Raw genomic sequence first — 20,909 nt, forward strand, 5'->3', positions numbered from 1 at the left:
GGAAAAATATGCATGCAAATGTATGTATCTGAACTATATGCATATTTCCTCTGCTTCTGGCTCTGAGTCCTCTGTCCTTCCGTTTCATCCCCAGAGGCAGTCACTGTTATAATGTGTGTCTGCCTTCCAAAGATATTGAATGCATATACAAATGTGGGATTGTGTTTGTTTGTATGAGTGTGTGTGTGTGTGTGTGTGTTGTGTAAGTACCTGGGTACTGTTCCTCAAGCACTAGCCACCCTGCCCCCCCCCCATCTTTGGGCAGGGTTTCTTACTAACCTGGTGTTACTCACCAGCAAGCCCCAGGAATATGCGTATCTCTGTCTCCCTAGCGCTGGGGAGAGACCATGTTTAGCTTTTGTTGTAGGTTCTGTGGGTAAAAAGGCAGGCACTTTACCAGCCAAGCTACACTTCAAGTCAACATAAACACCAGCGGCAAAGCCTGCAACTTACTTTGTCCTTGTGTGATCAGCTGTTAACAGGCTTAGGTGGTCCAGTAAGTGTATTCACATATCCACTCCATCTATCCCCAAACCCAAAACTCAAACAACAAAAAGCCAAATGACACCCACACTCCTACTTTGTGTGTTAAGGTTTATCCTGTACCCCCTCCTTTCCAGTATTCTTCGGGGGCTGATAAATGTCACAACTTGTGGGGAGTGCTAGTAACAGAGCCCAGGGCTTCATGCAAGCAAAATCAAGCTCTGCCATTGAGCCATACCGCTAGCCCAGTGTTCCCACTGTTGAATAGATACATTTCTGGTCTTTCAGGGTAATCCCTTCTCAGGCAAAAGGCACTGTAGACTGGGAAGAGAAACCACAGCCTGCTTCTAATAGCAAAGAGAAGCTGCCAGAAAGCTGTCTTCCCATGTGTGCTAAATGCGCCTGTCCTAACTGGGCTTGCTATGGGCCCAGCCTTGAAGGGGGAGCCAAGGATTGAGTCCCATTAGTGCAGGACACCCCAAGTGCATCCAGAATCCACGTTGCTTTCACAAAGTCTGTGACCCTAACATGGAATCAGCCCCGTCACCAGACCTGGCTTCTGAACACTGCACCCAAGGAAGGGGTCCCGTGGGGGGAGGGGGACCGGCTCATTTCTCCCTGCTGTCTCTGCTACCTCCAAAGAGCCTGTCATTAAGGCTTTGTCCCTGGCTCTCTGATTTACATGTACAAATAATCGCCGTCAGGGGCGTGAGCCCCAGAGAGCAATAATAGATTCTGGTAGTAGCAGATGCAGGAAATAAAAACAAAAAAATGAAACACACCAGCCTGGCAGAACTGAATGCCTAGAAGAGTCCTGGAGGGAGCAAGGCCTGCTGGGTATGTGGGCCCGAGAGAAGACAGCAGTAAAGTATTGACTGCTGGGTCTCTTGTAAAAGCCAGTGGAGGGTTTTAAAATTTTCAGTAACAGTACGGCCATACCATCCTGAATGTGTCTGATCTCAGAAACTTAGCAGTGTCAGACCTGGTTAGTGCTTGGATAGGAGACCTTCTGTGAATGCCAGCTTCTGTAGACTTGCTGGGCAAGGTCGTAAACCTTTAATCCCAGTACTTGGGAGGCAGAGGTAAGCAGCTCTCTGAGTTCAAGGCCAGCCTGGTCTACAGAGTCAGTTCTAGGGGTAGCTACCATTACACAGAGAACCTCTGTCTCAAAATAAACAAACATAATGAAAAAACAAAAAACAAAAGGAAACAAAAAAAGAAATTGTGAAAACATACATATAAGGCAAATATGCATTTTAACCACTTTTAAAAGCATGCTGTCCACTGCTATAGTTACATCTACACTGAGTTACACACAAACATACAAACGTCACCACTATCTGGTCTTAATTTTCTTCTGCCACCCCAGCAGAAACTCTATGCCTTTCAAAGAAATAACAATCCGTTCTCACCTGCTCCAGCCCTTGGCAACTCTTATTTACTTCCTAATTGATGACTTAGTTCATAATGGAGAATCATATAGTAGTATTTTGTCATTTTTTGTGTTTTTTTTAACATAATGTTTCTAAGGTTCACCTGTGTTGTAGCATGTGCCAGAATGTCATTCCTTTTTTGTGGCAGAATAATATTCCATTGGGTGGTTATAGAAATCCAACAGAGGATGAACACTTGGTTATTTTTAGATTTGATCAATCAATAAGAAAATATGGCCATAAATCAGAGTGTACAAATACATGCTTATTTCTTATTAATCTTTGGAGTTCACATCTGGGAGAGGTATGGTTGGCTCAAATGGTAATTCTCTGTTCATTTTTATGTGGATCCAATGTGTCCAGTAGTGGCTACCTTAGGATTTATGAAAATGGATCAGTCTTTGCTCAATAGGCAGAGAGCCTGGCACAGTACTTTTTAGAGGCCACATAGTGTGTTTGCCTGCTCTGCAATGGGTACAACAAGCATCGAGGGCCTCTGGAGAAATAACCTCCTACCTCCAAATCCTTCCTGATGTGTTCAGGCATATGTAGGAGAGGGTTCACTGTAAACTACACCTCAGGAGTCAGCTAGCCTTCAGGTCTACGCATTACTTCTGATGGGTGGCGCTTGATCTAAGTCTCTTGACCTGCTGTTTGTCTATCCTGCCAGAGCAGGGCTTGGCAATCCAAGAAGTAGGTAGGGCACCCTTGGTTCTGACCTCTACAATCACCAGGGAACTGGTATTAGGGCCTTATCCAGTATGCCTAGTGACTTCTGCCAAGCACACCCTTCTCCTGTCAAGGCTCCTGTAGTTAACTCCTACATACTCTCAGATGTCATCTCTCTGTATTGTTTCTTGGTGGAGCTGGGTGGCCACCTCTGGCTCCCATAGTGCTTCAAAAATTCATCCTGGAGGCTGTTATTGCCAGTTTACTGTTTTCAGGTTACTGACCTATTTTCCTACCACATTAGCAACATAATGAGAGTAGAGAATGAACATCTTATCTCTGCATCCCTAGCCCTAGAACAAGGCCCGTACATTGAATGAATAGATGAATGAGAATAAAGAATGAATGAACCACATTGCTTAATGAATGTCTATTGAATGAATGGGTACACGTATGAATGGAGTCCCATGGACTGAAATGTGCCTGGTACATAGACTTGGCCTTTAGCCAAGCTCTCCTTCATTCATCCATTCATTTATTCAGTACAATCACTTCTATGTGTCAGTGTCTGTCAGGTGGTGGGGTCAGATGCCAATAAGATCCAGGTTCTGTTCTCTATCTATATCTATCAAAGAGTAGATATAGATAGAAACAAACAAGAAGTACACCCCAAATGACTCGGCTGCCCCAGAAGCACACAGGGACTTGCATCACATCAAAAGACCAAGTAGGGCTTCTGTGCTCCACCAGTTGCTGGGCACAGCTGGTTGCGGAAGGAGTGGCCAATTAGCATGCTGTACACACCTGTCGGTGGCTGCGCAGAGGATTTAGGGGTGATAGAATTAACAATCAGGAGGATTTTTGGAGCTCCCAGAACCCAGCCCAGCTCACATCAGAGACCTGTTCTCCTTTAGGGATTCATTCGCTCTGCACAGCTGGTTAATTTTTCATCAAGAGGTGGGGGTGGGGATGGAAGAGTGCTCTGATCCTAGTCTTTCATGCTGGAGATGGGGAGAGAAACACAACAACCTATCCACTTTATTATTTTTTTTTTAGATGAAATAGGAGTAGGTTGTGGTTGCCAGGCAAGACCCAGCCCTCACAAGGCTTGCTCTGCTGCTGGCTGATTAACGGTTATTGGGCAAAGGATAAAGCATCCAGAAGGCAGAGGCCTCCGGTGAAGGTGCTTACACATTTAATGAGCACCGGGTGACACGCGAGTGGTGAGCAGGAATTGTTTTAGGGGAGTGATTTAAGGTTCTCATCTTCTGCCTCACCCTTATTCCCTCTTCCACTCAGATCTGGCTAAACCCAGTCCCACACTCTGGCTCTGGGTGGCAGATACTTGCTCTTTTGTGAACATGCCCTTCTTCCCCAGGGACTCCAGTCAGAGCACCGGGGGACACCTGTTACTGTTCAACTCTGACCCAGAACTTGGGAGTTCAAGGCTGACAATGTAGTCTGTTTGTTCATTCAAAAAATGGGAAAGAAGAAAATAATTTGATTCTAAAGTATCAATGTGTCTTCACGTCTGTGGTCTCACTTGATGCAACTCAAGAGCACCTTATTGAATGCCTTCTAAATGCCTCACATGGAAGGGGACCCCAGAATGTAGCAGAATACATATTATCATTCCTATGTGGGAGAAGAGGTCTTAGGTAACAACACTGCATCCTCCTGGATGACCAGGGCACCATCCCTATGCACGGTGTCTGTGAAGGATGCTCTCTCCTTCTTTCCTCAGGACCACTCCAGTAGGAATCTCCCATAGGACAAAGGAGAGGGTTCACCTGCTCTGCAGGGTCCAGGATAGCTGGGGGTTCAGCCAGTAGGGCTGAGGACTTCTCAACTCTCTGTGCCTGAGATAGCTGAGGGAGATGGATCCAAATCAGCAAAAAGGTCCGAGGCACTGTGTGCTTAGAGTTGGGCTGTGTTGCCACAAGTTGTGTGCATGATATCATCTGCTCTCAGGGAGAAAGCAGTTTTGTCAGTGAGATGAGACCTGCCGGGGAGGATGTAATAGATGGTGTACTCTGAACAGCAGGCAGTGAAGCTTATGAACCTCCTGGGGATACGGCTAAGATGTAGACTCAGACTCGGGTCTGGACTGAGTGGAGGGAGGCATTTCTCACAATCTCCTAGTTTACGCTGATGTCATCAGTCCTCAGACCACACTTTCAATAGTGAAGCCCCATCCTGAGAACTCAGAGTGGTAAGACAACACCTACCTAGAGGTGGTGTGTGCTCAGAAAGAGCTGGGGACATCAAGTATCAAGTAACAGTATGCAGAGCAGAAGAGAAAAGGCCATGGGGCTTTTCACAGGCATCCTGTGGGGCTGACAAGTCATGGGACACTAAGAGGGGGACATCACAGCACGTATGAACAGACTCAAGGCTGTGAGCAAGAGACAGTCTACAGCCCTGACCATGTGACCTTGGAGGAGCCACTTCCTCAATCCAGAAGTGTTTACAAGGAATCCAGTGATTCTCAACCTGGGCAGTATATGAGAACATCTGGGAAACTTTTAAAATAACAAGCGCCTGGCCCTCTTTCCAAGGGTTTTTTACGTAGTGGTCTGGATAGGGCTCAGGCCTAGGTAGCTTTAAAAAGCTCATGTGTAGCCTGGGCCCAGAACCATCCTGCTAGACAACAGACCTCCGAGGTCCTACTTAACTTCCTCATCTTTCCACACAGACAGTGAAGGCCAGGAGTCCTGGCTTCTGCTCCTGGGTATGTGGCCTGGAGTAAACCCCAAGATCAGAGAACCCTAAGAAAGGCTTCTCCACTGTGCCAGAAGTCTGAGCAGCGCTGTAGAGGAGGCCAGGTGGAGGGGGCCTCCCTGCCCATCTGGTTCCCATTAATCTCAAGGCATGTTTCACATCCCAGGCAGGTACTTGGAGCTGGGAACAGCCCCCTGGGTGGCCCTCAGCCGGGCCCTTTCAAGCCAAGTCCTGCTGACAAGCTACAGGGCTCTGTGAGGCCCTCCTGGCTTCCAGTCACCATCCTGTCTTCTCTTGGGGATAAAATCCCCTAACAAATAAGAAACCAAAGGAGGCAGGCACAGAAGCCTGGCCTCCCTTTCATTAGCAGTCTGTCACAGAGCGTGAAGGACTCCGATAAATTCTGCAGCTCAGCAGCTGCTGAGGAGACCCGGGAGGAAGAAGATTCATTTGCTCCCTCAGAAGACCGAGTCTTCAGGAATTTCCAATTCCTTTCCTCCCCCACCTACTCAGCCAGGAATTAGCCCAAAGCCACGCGTTGTCCAAGGTCGGCCTGAAGATATCCAGACTTGGGATGTGTTGGGGGGAGGTAGGGGGCTGGAAGGAGCCACTGGCTGACTGAAGAAGACAGGCATGGGAGAAGGGTCAAGTCCTGGAAACCCTTCCTTCCCAGCAGATATGGGGCAGAGGAGTCAGACTGTTTCCACAAGGATCCCAGAGCATTTGACTGCAAAGTGTGTCCTTCCCCAGGGCAGGAGCCACAGCAGTTTTATGCAGCTAACTGGTGTGAGTTGCCCCACTGGGCTCAAGGTTTCCAGGTCCGGTTGGTGGTGTTGAGGGAGCATAGGTAGGTATCTTGTATGGAAACTGCCTTGACCCTGCCCGTTCCAAAGCCTTGCTATGTTCCCTTTATCCACAATCTGCTCTGTAAAGAAAATGTGGTACTGTGGTTGGGTCTGGGCTCCAGAGTGTCATCACTCACTAAGCCATGTGACTTTGACTAAGCTAATGAACCTTTGTGCTCCCATCTATAAAATGGGAGTAATAAAATGTGTACCTCATAAAATTATTGCCATATCGAGAGAGAGAGAGAGAGAGAGAGAGAGAGAGAGAATGAGAGAGCCACAGCCAGGAGAACCTCCTGTCCTGGGCTGGCAAGCTCCCAGGCAGCAGGAAACTCAGAAGTGTTTGCTCCAGAGTCCACACAGCCTGAGTTCCAGGATGAACGCAGTGGTGTCCTCCCTCTTGGGAAGGGACAAGGAGAACTCATCCTGTGCTCTGTGTGCACACAGGATGTGCTGTCCGCAAACGTTCTCATCAAGGCATCTCCAGGAGGCTCTGGTCAAATGACAACACCAGCCTCTAGAACATGAGGGTGTTCCCATGGCTACAGATGTCCCTAAAGTCAGAACCCAAGGCCAGATGCTCAAGGAACTTTGTGAAAGGGAGGAAGGTGCCAATTCAAAGCACAGCCCTGGTCACAATCCTGGTGCCCTGGATCTGGGAGGACCAGAAGAGTCCAGGCAAGAAATAAAGGCTGACAGTAGGGACAAGACACTCAGTATTCTTTTCCTTTATAACCTCAGTGGCAGCAAGGAGTGGCCCTGGATAAGCTCAGAAAATGTACAGAGGGGCCACCAGTTAATGCCTGTAGGTTAGATGCTGAAACTCACTTAAAAACAGTGAGCAAACAAAATCTATTTCTGGGTCAGCAAGATAGTTCAGTGGGTCTTGTTGCCAAATCTGACAGCTTGAGTTCAATACTTGGGACCCATGTGGTGAAGGAAAAAACCAAAAACAAACAAACTAACAAACAAACAAACAAAACCAATCTCCTCCCCGCACTGCCTCCACTGTGTGTGTGTGTGTGTGTGTGTGTGTGTGTGTGTGTGTGTGTGTGTGTGTGTGTGTGTGTGTGTATGTATGTGTATACTTACACAGGTACTGGATACTTCTGCAACTGAAGTTAGAGGCAGTTCTGGGCCACTCAACATGGGTACTGGGATTTGAACTCAATTCCTCTGCAACACCAGTGCTCTCTCCAGCCATGGGAAACATTTTATGTTCCATAGGCTTCGTGACTTCACTCCTCTTTTCCTTTTTTCTCTTGAATTTTATGTGTATTGGTGTTTTGCTCACATGTTACCACATGTATGCAGTGTCAGATCCCCTGGTAGTGGAGTTACAAATGTCAGTGAGTAGCCGGGCGTGGTGGCACACGCCTTTAATCCCAGCACTTGGGAGGCAGAGGCAGGCGAATTTCTGAGTTCGAGGCCAGCCTGGTCTACAGAGTGAGTTACAGGACAGCCAGGACTACACAGAGAAATCCTGTCTCAAAAACCAACCAAACAAACAAACAAAACAAAAAACAAAAAGAAAGAAAAGAAAAAAAAGAAAATGTCTGTGAGCCACCATGTGGGTGCTGAGAATTGAACCCAGGTCCTCTGGAAGAGCAGCCAGTGCTCTTAGTGCACTTAACCTCTGAGCCATCTCTCCAGCCTGAATTCTTTACTTTCTAATGGCACTGTCCTAATATTTTCAAGGTCTGATTTTTCAATCTGATTTTTGAAGACATGTGTATTTGAAAATCCAAATAGATGAGGTTCTCAGATTTTTCACTGCCTGTCCACTGCAGTTTTTAACCTGTCTTTGAGATCATTGCTGCGGCCCAACATTGGTTCTCAGCATCCATGCTGCCCAATTACATCTACCACAAACTGAGCATGCACTGTGTTTGGCCCTGGGCTGGGGCTTTTCTTACAGTGCCTTAGGAACCCTCACCATGCCACAGCCCTCATTTGTGACATCCTAAGACCAGCAGTGTGCTGATGTAAGTAGCTCTCTAGAAGGACATTGTCACTATAGTTAGTTTTAAACTACTAACGTACAGTTACCAAACATGAAGTTGGAAAGGGACTCAGAGCAGCACATATCATACAGTATTTCCCTGACATATCTGGTAGATGAAAATAACCTTAAAGGTAAGGATGAAGGTAGAATGCTCAAGAGAATTTTGAGTATTTATCACCTTTCTTTTTAATATAACTTATTCTGTTGTTCTTGTTTTCAAGACAGGGTCTACTTGGCTCTGGCTGTCCTGGAACTCACTATGTAGACCAAGTTGGCTTTGAACTCGGTAATCAATGTGCCTGCGTCTGTCTCCTGAGTGCTGAAATGAAAGGTGTGCACCACTATGCCCTGCTTAATATATTTGATACTAAATGTCTATGATTGAACTTTAATAGTGGCTGTGTATAGCCACTGGCTTGTGAAATTTCTCACAATTCAAAGTCAGTTCTTGTAAGCCAACCACAGCACCTCACTGCCTTGAACCCAACTACTGCTCTTTGACTTAAAGTTGGTGCTCTATGCCTCACAGTAGTAGGGATGACACCAGCTCAGCAAGTGAGGTACAGCAGGCTGTAGGTTGGTTCATTTATCCATCTCACAGATAGAGATATAGATGACTTTATATGGGAACTTAAAAGACATCACGTTAGTCAATATTGGATCCTCTAAACTTGTCTTTGAATGAAGTTTCCTGCTTAGTCTATGCTGAATATGTTACCCTGTGCTGGTGCCCTGGGGTAGAGTTCTCAGTGTTCCTTCTCACTCAAACAGTACAGTCCATAGTGGCCAATGAGAGTACTGGCCAAGTCCCCATGTTGGGCTCTGAGCCAGCAGGCAATCCATACTCCATACACCTTGGACCTTCAGCTACAGAGCAAGAGACAACAGTCTGTGCAGTCCTGATGGCTCCAGACTTTATGGCATGATGGGACAGCACTTCTGCCCAGCAGGTCTCAGAGACAAGGAGGACCCTAGCCCCTGTCCTCAGCCATGTAGCCAGCTTGCTCCCAAACAGGGCCATTTCTGTTACTCTCAAGGTAAAGCACTCCCCTTGAGCCTAGCCAGTTCCCAAGAAGTGGCATACTGGGCACCCAAACAGCTGGACCAAGAGATGCCTTCATAGAAGCTGGGGGCACTCAGTGATAAGACAGCCAAAGATGAAGAATGGTTTGGGAGAAATTGTTCAGAGCTGGGGATGGAGGCCAGCAGGGGAACAGTTGACCTCCAGGCGTCCCTGGTGGAGGTTGGATTTGTGTATTTCCTGAGCTAGATTGATTCCAGGCCTGGAATCCATCATTCCCTTCATAATACAAATAATCACCAAATGTGCTCAAGTACTTGGTAGCCTGGATATCCACTCTAGCAATTCTCTGTGTGGACAGTGATTAGACCATCATTATCTTAATGCTTCTTAATTTATCTTTCTGATTAGCAACTTACCATTTTATTTGCAAAAAATAGCCTTCTGCTGGGTGGAAGCCAGCCGAGCACAGCAGCTGTCATTTTCTCTGCACTAAATCAGGCCAGGCGTAAGTTGGTTTTCTGGTGATGCTATTTCTTGTGTCTTGGCTGTATCAGGCACCACAATTCATCATGGTTGTTGTTGTGAAGCAAAAAGCACACCCCTGAGGGCCTGTGGGCAGAGAGGTCACCTCTACTCAGTCAAAGGGCCCAGAATAAGACACACTCTAGGCAAGGCTCCCAGAAGTGCTCTTGTGGTGCCCATGTGAGATGAGGAGGGAGGTCAGTGGTACAGGTACATCATAACCCTTGCCATCTAAAGAGCACTTACTGCTTTTTAGCAATGTACCTCTCTATGTGTGTACCATGATCACTTCTGTTTACAGATGGGAAGACCAAGGCTAAGGGGGTTGCATCATTTGCCCGTGGTCCTATAGCTACTGAGTGGCACTAATAGCTTTAATCATTCTCTTTGTGGACTCCCAGGACCAAAGATGCTCACCATTGTGTTACATAATTTTCTCAAGCACAGTAGACATAGGGTGAGATGAGGGGTTCTCAAGTGAACATTGTGAGAGTGACTCTGGGGGGGGGGTCACCCTGTGTAGTTTTGTTGCACACAGAATTGAGCTGAGATGTCAAGCATCTTTTTATCTGAGTCACAGACATTACTTCCTTTTAATTTTTTTTTAATGTGTGTATTTTTATCTGTATGGGTGTTTTGCCTGTATGCATGCAGTTCTTGCAGAGGCCAGAAGAAGGTGTCACATCCCCTGGGACTGGAGTTACAGATGTTTGTAAACTACCATGTGGGTGCTGGGAATTGAACCTAGGTCCTCTGGAAGAGCAGCCAGTGTGCTTAATTACTGAGATACCACTCTAGCCTCATTGATACAATTTTCACTTTTCTGCCTGCATGTATGCCTGCAAGCCAGAAGAGGGCACCAGATCTCACTATAGATGGTTGTGAGCCAACATGTGGTTGTGGGAATTGAACTCAGGACCTTTGGAAGAGCTAGTGCTCTTCACCTCTCGGTCATCTCTCCAACCCCTCTCCCAAACTTTTACCAGCTGTCTATCCTTGGGGTCATATGAAATTTTATCCTAGACAACCATCTTCTTCTTCCATAGTTTAACAGACTGCTTTTCAATTTTTCCTACTTCCATCGAGAGAATGTTGTATCTCATTCTGTCCCTGAACCATCCTAGCGCATCACTGCCAAGAAGAGAACTGTCCCTAAAAGGTCCATCGTCATTCTGCTTGAATGCACAGACTCCATGCTTCCTGTGTTCAACTGTTCCTGACCCTGGCTGAGCAGAATACTTAGGTATTCAGGTATCTGAGGGAAGGGTAGAGATTCGTGAGTTGGCCTCCAAGGTCTTGAGAATTTCCTTAAGAACATACCAAAGGAACAGGTGGCTGAAATGTTGTGTCTTGACCCCAGTCTGAGATCTTGAGGTGATACCTGTCTAGCCATTCAGCTCCCTGACCATTGGACACATCTTCAGATCTTATGGAAATTTGTTCTATATCACCCTACATGCTAGGTAATAGTCACACAGGGCTATTAAATTAATACAAATGTAATTAAGTCCCACACTTGTCTGACAGTTTTAAATGTTTAGTCATTGAATGTGGCTAGCAACTACCAAACTGGCCAGTTTAGACCAAGGGCATTCTCACTACTGTGGAAGGTTCTGTTGGACTACCATCGTCTGAATCCAGTCTGCTTTGATGCCTTTATAAGCAAAGTTGGATAGCTACAAGGTTCTAATTTAAGTAGATCATGACCTACCTCCAACTGGATTGTAGAGGTCAGTACTTTTCAAGGTGTTGTGTCCGTACCAGTAACATCACTAGGAACTTGAAAATACAAATTCTCAGACCCAGGCCAGATCTACTGAATGCAGAGGTGGGGCCCACCAATGTGTGGATTATACCTCCAGGTGATTTTGATGCCTGCCTCACACTGAGACAACTATGTTCTAGTCATTGTGGTAAGCCTTTCTTATTTCATTTAATCTTGGCATGGCACTGTGAAATTCATAGTAGATTACCATTTTATAGATCAGGAACTGAGCTTCAGAATAGGAAGTAACTAGACATACAATAAAGGCAGATTTCAAGATGTTATCAGCTTCTAAGGCTCATAAATTGAAGCTGGTAGACACAGCCTCCTTGTCAAGTGCCCTTTAGAGGACTGGGAATATTTTAGTTGACAAGTTCAGCAGTAAGATCCAAGATAGGAAACAGAACATGGCTAAACCCCCAAAGCAGCCAGGAGAGACAACAGTGTTATGGTGGCAACAGCCACCCCAGCTAACTGTAGGTCAGATGATATCAAGGGATACTGGTCAGATCCACTAGACATGGCTCCCAGTAGATCCATGAGGCCACTGCTTCACAACTGTCTATCTGGCAATGTCTGGTGCCATTTGAGGGTGTTGCCACTGTAAGGATGTAAACAATGTTAAGGATATAAGAATGTAAGGATGCTGGGAGATGTAAGGGACAAGGCAGGCCTGTCTTATCCTAAATGAAGAAAAGACACAGATTTTTGTAATAGAAAGCCATGTACTCTCTACTTGGGCACATGGTCTTTATCAAGGTCTTTCTGGTCTGGCCCAACTCTAGGGGGTGTTATTTTAAGGATGCATTTCCTTGAGGGGCCTGGGATGCACTAAAAATAAAATTCTTCCCTGGATAACTGTAGTTTTGGTTTTTAAAAAAGAGTTTAAGGAAACCTCCAGTGATTGTATTGAGGATTAGAGATAGAAATTGCTGTTCTTTCTTTAATCTCTGCAGCGGTCCCCAGGCTGGCAGGCTGGATTTCACAGAAAGAAACACAAGGTTTGTTTTGTACAAAAGTCATGTTCACCAAATAGTCAACAAACATCCAGTGAACACCTCCGTTATCCAGCCCCTTCCCTCGGGTCATTTCATTTAATCTTCAGAACAACCCCATAAGGAGCTGTGATTTAAGACAGTAGCTCTTCTTATTCCCACTTGATGGGGAAGGAAAGAGCAATATTCCACTGCTTTATAGCCAGTCATGATTCAAACTTGGGTCAGCCTATTTTTGATGCACTCTGTAAGCTTACTTTGCTTAACAGAAGGATCAGTTAAGTAATCTGAGTTACTGGAATCTGAGGCCAGAAAGGATGAAGAATTCTATACGTTGTCAGGTCCTCTGAGAGTATTTGTAGAAATTGAGCATATACTACACAGAGCTAGAAGTATGCAGCAATCTCTATATCTATGTATGTCATATGAATGTATGCATGTACATATGTACATATACATATAGCTATATATCACAAGTATGAATACCATGACTCCACCTCTCCCTGCCCCCTACCACACACATGAACACATAGACTATAGTCTGAGCTGGGGCTGGGCTGGGACTGTCAGCCCTGGCCAGTGAGGTATGGATTATCTTTGACCAACCCAGTGATGGAGAAGTTGTCCAGCTAGTGCCCTGGAAGCCAGTACAGTTCTGTGTTTACCTCTGTGCTTTGAGAGACTGAGCCTCCTGGTCTGTGACAGGTACCTGCCCTCTCTGTGTCTGGAAAACAAATGGTACTAAATTGGTGGATGAAAAAGGCAAGGCAAACTCTGGCACAGCTCAGCCAGGTGTCTGTCATCTTGACTCCAGAAGAGCCAGAACCTGTAGCATTGGGGCTACTGTGGGTTGGCTGTAGGAGCTGTGGGGACCCATGTATGAAACCTTAAGCCTCTTTTTTCTTCAGGGAGTTTTGCTTAAGAGCTTTACACAGAGCACTAAAATGTATTGTGCCCTCAGCTTGCTTCACTGGAAACTCTGCACCAGGAAGCTCATTTTATCTCAAATCTAACAAGGATGCCTCAAGATATTCTGAAGACTCTCGCTCTCAGGAAAGCAGAAGAATGTCCTACTCTGCCTGGGAGTTAGGTTGGCTTATGCTGGCCCTTCCCAAAAGCTAGAGGTAGACTTTTGAGAGGAGATGTGGCCTCTGCTCCCCGAGCCTCAGTCTTAGCCTTCTTCCACCACTGGTGAAGATCCCCACGCACACAGCTCCCTGGTGTCCCAGGTTAAGAAGGGCGGTTAGAAGCTGAGCCTCAAGCAGCCTCAGGAGTCTGGGGGCAGGTTCAGGCTGTCATGAGGTGCATATCAAAGCTGGAGTTTAAAAACTGTACTGGGAATAGTGCAATTATCTCGCTTCACCACATTTCTCAGCCCCGACTGAGGTTTAATTAAAGCCAAGTAAAAACACAAAGTCGCCATTTCAGATATCACCCCACTGCATGCTGGTTAAAAAAAAAAAAAAAAAAAAAAGGAAAAAAGAAAAAGAACCCTTTATCAGGGACTTAAATTTTTTTCTGTGGGTATCTTCTGGCTCTGTTGGATATTATTCCTTCATAACAGTCCCTTTAAAGAAAAAATATATTTAATATATATGTATAAAATGAGTTAATCCCCCATAATCTCCTTGAGTTGTACCTAAAACACAGTTTCTTGCAGGTGACCTTTTCAGAAGAGGCTGTTACTATGGCAACCGCATTGTTTGATTCCGTCAAGAGAAAAATACTGCATGGAAATGTATTTAATTTTGCTTAATTTGATGCTGTATTTAACACTTGCACAGGCTGGAAGGAGATGGGGATTGGAAGGCAGGGGGTAACTCACCAGGGCTAGTTTATCCACACCTTCCCCTAAAGAGCCACAGGGCAGCCTAGTTGCCATGATTTATTGGGGGTCTGGCCCTGGTCTCCAGATGGGGATTAGCTCTTCTCCCTGCTCCATCTTCAAGTATTCAGGAGGAAGTAGGTAGATCAGTTCTTGATACAGACCCTTAGATGTGGAAACCCCTTGGGAGAGGCACTCTAAGTTGAATAAAAAGGCACCACATGGCCATGATGCTCTGTGGGCCACAAGTTCTGTTGCTTCTGTTTGGATACCAGGCAATGGTAACCAAAGACCACTCAGGTCTCTTTTGTTGTTAAACCCATGAGTCCCTGGGAATAAATGTGGTGTCCTTTAATAGGATTTAGCTTTGTGGAAGTGTTGCCAGGCAGAGGATACTCAGTCAGTGATTCAACCATTTAACTAGCACAAGGCCAGTCCAGGAGATGCCACAGGCCAGTTTTTAAGAGTCCCACCCACTGTTTCCTGGTCATCTACTTTTTGCTATTCAGGTGTTTTCCCAAGCAGGCATGGAGGTCCTAAAGCCCAAGAACCTAGTATACTCCATCCAGATGTCACTAAGAGTGATAGGACTGAAATAAATGCAGTTTCCAGTGGTCTCTGTAAACTGTGTACATGTCTCTAATGGGGGCCATCATGATGCACAAGGCTAAAACAGGCAGAGCAATGCTGTGTTCTCCTAGCTCAGCCAGTACTGATTTTTCTTGATCTCTTGTTTCTTCTGCCTCCCATAGACACACAGAATGTGCAAACTCTCCATGTACCTCTGTTTTGAATAGACTTAGTAGCTGATGACCTTGGACAAGTTATTTCTCCTCTTTGGGCCTCATATTCTCTATCTGAAAATTAAGCGTTAACCGTGGATGCCTAAAGGCATCTTTGCCATTCTCCTGATATGACTACTATGTCAATAGCTAACATACTTCTAGGTGTGAACTAGCCACATCATGTATACTCTAGTTGGCTGTTCTTTCCCCAGGTCTCCAGCTGAAGGCTCTGGTATATCCAACACTAGCAGAAATCAGTGTCTTTAATTGGTGAATTTTTGTACCTTTTCAGGATGGGCCTACCCTACCTGAGTTGCTACCAGGACTCTACTTCCCTGATTGTGCACTACAATATAAACAGTCACGCACACTCTTTTCCCCTAATACTTTCTGGAAAATTCAGTTCACACAGAGAGTTCCTTTTTTCAAAAACTGAGTTTCAGCAGAAGGATGCATTTCTTCAGGAGCCCTTCCCAGCGATGGCCATTTTGTCTTCCATGACCTGTGTACATGGGAACTTGATGTGCCCCATTCAATTCACGGCAGTTTCTACCCTCTTTCTTTAGAGCTCGAGGCTCACTTGAAGTAGCCTTCCTATATATATGTAATACTGTCATCCAACCAACCCCTTATGCATCTGCCCCTCACTCATCATGAGGTTAGCATCTGGATCACTGGCTCTGCCAGCCCCATTACTCCACAATCACTCCTGCTGTCATCACTACAGACTTCAGAACCCATGAAGATGGCCCATCCAATGTCCTGTCCTAATTTTGTTGCTACACTAGCTTTGGTGAACATTTGGTTCACTCCCATGGCCACTCCTTAGACTCTCTCACAACAATCACTGAGCTACCCACCTCTGAAAGTATACTTCTGATGCCATTAGAGTTAGCTGTTCTGACATGCCCAGCCCAGTCGTTCTCAACCTTACTTTATTAAAAACTAACCCTTAGCTATCCATGTCTACCATTTCTTGTGCATGCTTACCCCCTCTTTATCCAGCACAGACTGCATAGTCTAACACTAAAACTACCCCTTATCAATAATTTGAGCTTCTTGCAGCTCCTTTTTCACTCTCCCACCCTGGCAGGACTCCAGCCCTGGTATCTCACCCACTTGTTCAGGGCCTGCCCAGAGCAGCTGAACACTGCTAGAGAAAAAAAAAATGAAACAAATTTGCTGACTAGAGTCACTACCACCATGACCACAAATCTCACTCAACACTGTCAGAGGAACCTACTATACTTCCCTAGAAAATTCAATTTCCCAGTCTCTGGGGAAACCATCACACTTCCTTCTCCCTCCCCAGGTCTCTAACATTCTCCTCCCCACTCTATTTCTAGCCGATGACCTTGCAGTATATTTCATAGACAAAAAAGGATTTCTATGAGATGAAAACTACTTCACTCTCCCATCAATAACCCTTTTATTGCATCAACATCAGAACCAAAATACTCTAGCCATCTCACACCCCAATCACAGTGGAATCTGTACAAGGTCAGCACTTTCACTGGGCTTGCAACCCACTCTTGAAGACTTTAAAAAATATATTCTTATTTTAATTCTTAAAGAATTTCATACAATGTATTTTGATCATACTCACCCCTAGGCTTTCCTCTAGCTCTTCCCAGATCCACAGATCCTCCAACTTCATATCTTTTTATTATTTTTTTAATCACCCAAATGGTTCCAGTTAGTGTTTCTCACATACTACTGGGTATGGGGCTAACAGATCAACTTACCAGGAGACACACCCGATTCTTCCTCCTCCAGAAGTCATCGACTGTCCACAGTTCCTCAGTTAGGGATAGGGGTCATGAATCTCTTACTACTCCAAGCTAGAATGCTTGGATGTCTACTGGGTTGACGTTGTGCATGTCTCGTATAGGTAGCTATAGCTGCTATGATTTTGAGAATGCCGTGGTCTGGTCATGTTCAGAAGACACTGTTTTGCTCTGGTCCTCCTTGTCTTGAGCCTCTTACAATCTTTCAGCCCCATAACCCTTGCGGAGGGAGTATGAGATAGATACCCTATTTGTACACTTTGAACAAAGACTTTTTCCTCCATATTGTCCAGTGCATGAGTGCTCCCCCAACTCTACTCCCTTCCTACTTTCTGACCTTATTTGAGTTCTTCCTCCCACCAAGCCTGTACAAAGGTAGTGTCTATACTCTTGTGTCTACTTTCTCATCTTCCTTTCTCTCTCCAACCGACTCCAGTCAAGTTTCATTAACCCATCCCTCCACTGATGACCAATTATCAGGTGGTGAGCAGCTCAGCATGACCGAGCAAGTGCTCAGCCCTCCATCCTCATCTTCATTTTCCTGCAACATTTGGCATTGGTGCTCAATTCCTATTTCTCAGAAAACCTTTTGCCTCCAGCTTCAGCCACCCCACTCACCTACTGTCTCCCTCGTGCCTTGGCATTCCTTCTCAGTTACCTCTGTTGTCGTTTTGTAAAAACACTAGAACACCAGTACCTCTTTATTGTCTCTTGCCATATGAACTTACTCAGTCTTGTGGCTTTAAATGCCTTCTCACACACTTGTGTCTCTCAGTTTGACCGCTAACTGTTCTTCCCAGGTCCTGGATATGAGTACTCAATTGTCTATTTGGCACCCTGACCTAGGTATCTCAGAAGCATCCCAAACACAACATACTCAAAGCTAATTTTTATTTTACTTCTCCTTGCCTCTAACCTCTATACCTATTCAACTAATCTTCCTGAACTAAGTGAAAAGTACACTCTCCATCCGGTTACTAAAAGCCCAGCCAGTCTTGGATTTATTGTCCCCATTTCCCATGCTTCTCATTAGGAGGTCTTCTAGTTCTACTCCCACCATAAGAAGAAATTCAACAACCATGTTGTCTTCACTTCCATGGCTAAGACCAAGCCAACTGAGCCTTCTGTCTTGTTCCCTCACACTCACAGAAGCCAGACTTGTGCCTTTATATCTGGTAGCTCTCAAGACTCAGTCTTCTCCTCCAGTGACTTCTGCTTTAATCAGGCAAAGGTCCTCATGTCTTTGAATGGACCTCTAAAATCCTCTGTATAGCCTTTCTGCCTAGACCTAATTTCTCTTTTCCGCTCTCTTGCCTACTAATTCCCTAGGCATACATTTCCAAAAAGTTGCTCTTGCTTTTCCTTCAATTTGAGATGCTCTCCCCTCCTAGCCATACATGGCTGCCACTTTCTCATTCACCCCCTTCAGTCCCTGCATCTCATTCTCAGAGAGACTTTCCAATCTCCAGTCTAGGCACTCTGCCACAAAACTTTTTTGCCACATCTACTGAAACCTAGAATCTTCTTACTTCTACGTTGTTTTCCTTGTTTATTCTCCTTCCTCCTCCACTGTTAGACTGTGGTATATTTGATAGCAGGTACTCTGTCTTGTTCAGCATTAGTCTCTCTTTCTATAACAAACCTTGAACACTTTACCTGTTGCCTGGATGAGGCAGTTTGCAGCTAGCTGTGCTGCCAACCCTGTCTCTGAGCTCTAAGACTGGTCTGTTCTATAATCAGAGCAAAGCAAGGGCTTCCATTTATCCTAATATTCCCTACAGACTGTCATTCATCTGTCCTAGCCCTAGGCTATTTGATGAAGAAGCCTAACAGCCAAGAGAGCTGCCAGGAGGGCCACCGCCCACGAGGTCTCTGGCCAGATCTGGCTCAAAGCCTCTTTGCTACAGCCTACAGTCTATCCCATGCTGTGTGGCTTGCTCTCAAAGCCTTGTCTACATTCCCAGAGTAGTGAATGCTGTACAGTATGATTGCTATTTTGATAAAATAATAATAATAAAAGACAACAGGAAGAAACCCAAGTAAACAGAAAGCCATGGCTTTATGAAACGCTGCCCCATGGAGCAGTGCCTGGGACTAGCATTGTGAAAGCATACAGCCCCAAATGAGTGTCCAACTCTCAGTTCTAGTAAGGAAGTAGATCCAGGTCGGGGTAAGTTCTAGGTGGGCTGCTACAACCCTGGGAGTCTATAGAACATCCTCCCCTAAGAGATGTACCTACTCAAAGTCATATAGTGACAATTAGGTTTAGGAGGCAGTCCTCCCAACTCATAGGAAGGCACAGTGCTTATGTCTTTCTTGCTTCCAAATTCCTTTCTGTTGCAGAAATATGGTATAAAAAGCCAGGTAATGATAGCACACATCTGCAATCCTAGTTCTTAAAAGGCAGAGGCTAGGAATATCCCTTCTAAGTCATCTCCAACTCAGAGAACATTCTAGACTACCTGGGTCACATATGATCTTATCTGTAAGATAAAATGGGAAAAAAATAGATCATGAGGTACTTTCTGTCAACATTTCTCTATCTAGCCCAAGGCTGAGAAATATTTCCTTTGTGTCTCTCTTGGCAGAAAGGGCATCTTGGACAAAGGACAATGGGAGCCATATCATGTCCTGACTTGCATTCCCTCAACTCTTCCTGTTGAGAGCTCTCCTTTAGCAGCCTCCATTCTCCTTGCTTCGCCTGCCTGCCTGCCTTTTCAGTTGTTTGCTCAGAAGCTGGGCTCTGTTTGCTGAGCCCTTATTCATTTTCATATTGCCTGGGATATTTTCAGCTCCTCCCCTGGGCATTTGGGAGAACTTCAAGTGTCAAGAAGCACACTGGGCTATCAAGGTAAACACCCACAGTGGCCTGAGCCCCATCTGGGGAATCTGCCCACCTTATTGGCTGTCTCCTGGCTTTCCTACTGCTTTTCATCTGGGCTCCTGAAATGCTGGGTGTGCTTTCAGGCAGACAGGCTGCAGAGTCTCATATCTAAGACTATAGCATATAAGTGATGGACAACGACATCTAGGACCTTTGGCTTGGCCTCTCATAAAGGTTCCCATCCTTACTTGGGTCAGACTGGAGAAACAGAAAAGCAGGAGGCCACAGAAGTAGTCCAATCCCTCACTCCTGGAAACTGTTTCCAGAGCATTGGATTCTTCATTGCTCTTTGCTGAGTATACAAGGCCCCATACTGAAGGCACTTATTGGGGAACAATAAGGAATGCCTTGCGAAGAAAATCTGAGTTATCCCTGCATCCTTTTTAACTTGACAGAATTTAAGCATTAAAGAGGTCCCAGCCTCTTTAATGCTTGCTCTAGTTCCATTGGAGAACAAGGCCTAGATCCTCTTCATTGTGGAGAAAGGGCATTCACTAGAGAAAAAGAACAGTCAAAGGAACAAGAAACACAAAGGAAAGGTCTGAGCTTAAACCCTGATTGTCTCCTCACTGTGTGTCAGTCACCTAAGTTGTTAAACTGGGACAACAGACTCCACCTGAGTTGAGATGAATATTCCCTAAAATCATGTGTGCATGGGCTGACCTAGGTAATTAATAACTGGATGTTTAGATTTTTATTTTTATCCATCCATTAGATCAAGTACTTAAATATTCAGAATCGATCATATTGAGTCAGACTTACAAAAAGGACCTCCATATACCTTTCTGTTCTTTGACACTCAGAGGTACCAACATTTTTCTCTATTTGAAAGGCCCCTCCCTTCAAGCCTCCATTCAGTTTGTATCAAATATTCCAGGAGAAGAAGCCAGAGGCCTGGGTTATTGGATATTTGTCGAGTTCAATAAAAGGTGCTTGGTGGCTCCAGGCTGATGATGTTCTCTGGTTTGTCACTGTAACACTTACTGGCTATGGCCCTGCCACTCCAGGCACTGGACATTAGGAAAAGCAAGAGCAGGTTTTATTAACCAAGTCAAAAGACATGAACTTGCATTTGTCATAGGGGATGGGGCAGAGGTGGCTTCCTATCAGAGATCAGGCCTCACCATGGATCCTTTTGAGTCAGGTCATTTCTCCGCTGAGTGCTA

The 20,909-nt window shown here is 45.4% G+C and overlaps 1 protein-coding gene across 5 annotated transcripts in view; it reads right to left on the reverse strand.

Moving 5' to 3' along the window:
• Pknox2 (PBX/knotted 1 homeobox 2) overlaps positions 1-20,909 on the reverse strand; it is a 259,179-nt gene that overhangs the window by 134,697 nt on the left and 103,573 nt on the right. Inside the window, exons 3-4 of one of the 5 annotated variants that reach the window (XM_029481799.2) lie at positions 13,128-13,186; positions 9,597-9,789 (exon numbers count right to left, since the gene is read on the reverse strand). The exons of 3 other annotated variants lie outside the window; for them this stretch is intronic. The gene's annotated coding sequence lies outside the window, so the exon portion shown is untranslated. The remainder of the gene's footprint in view (positions 1-9,596; positions 9,790-13,127; positions 13,187-20,909) is intronic. One more of the 5 variants, XM_029481797.2, reaches the window with a different exon arrangement.

Source organism: Mus caroli, unplaced genomic scaffold (assembly GCF_978045245.1).
Source record: "Mus caroli unplaced genomic scaffold, Mus_caroli_1 scaffold_11, whole genome shotgun sequence".
Lineage (NCBI taxonomy): Eukaryota > Metazoa > Chordata > Mammalia > Rodentia > Muridae > Mus > Mus caroli.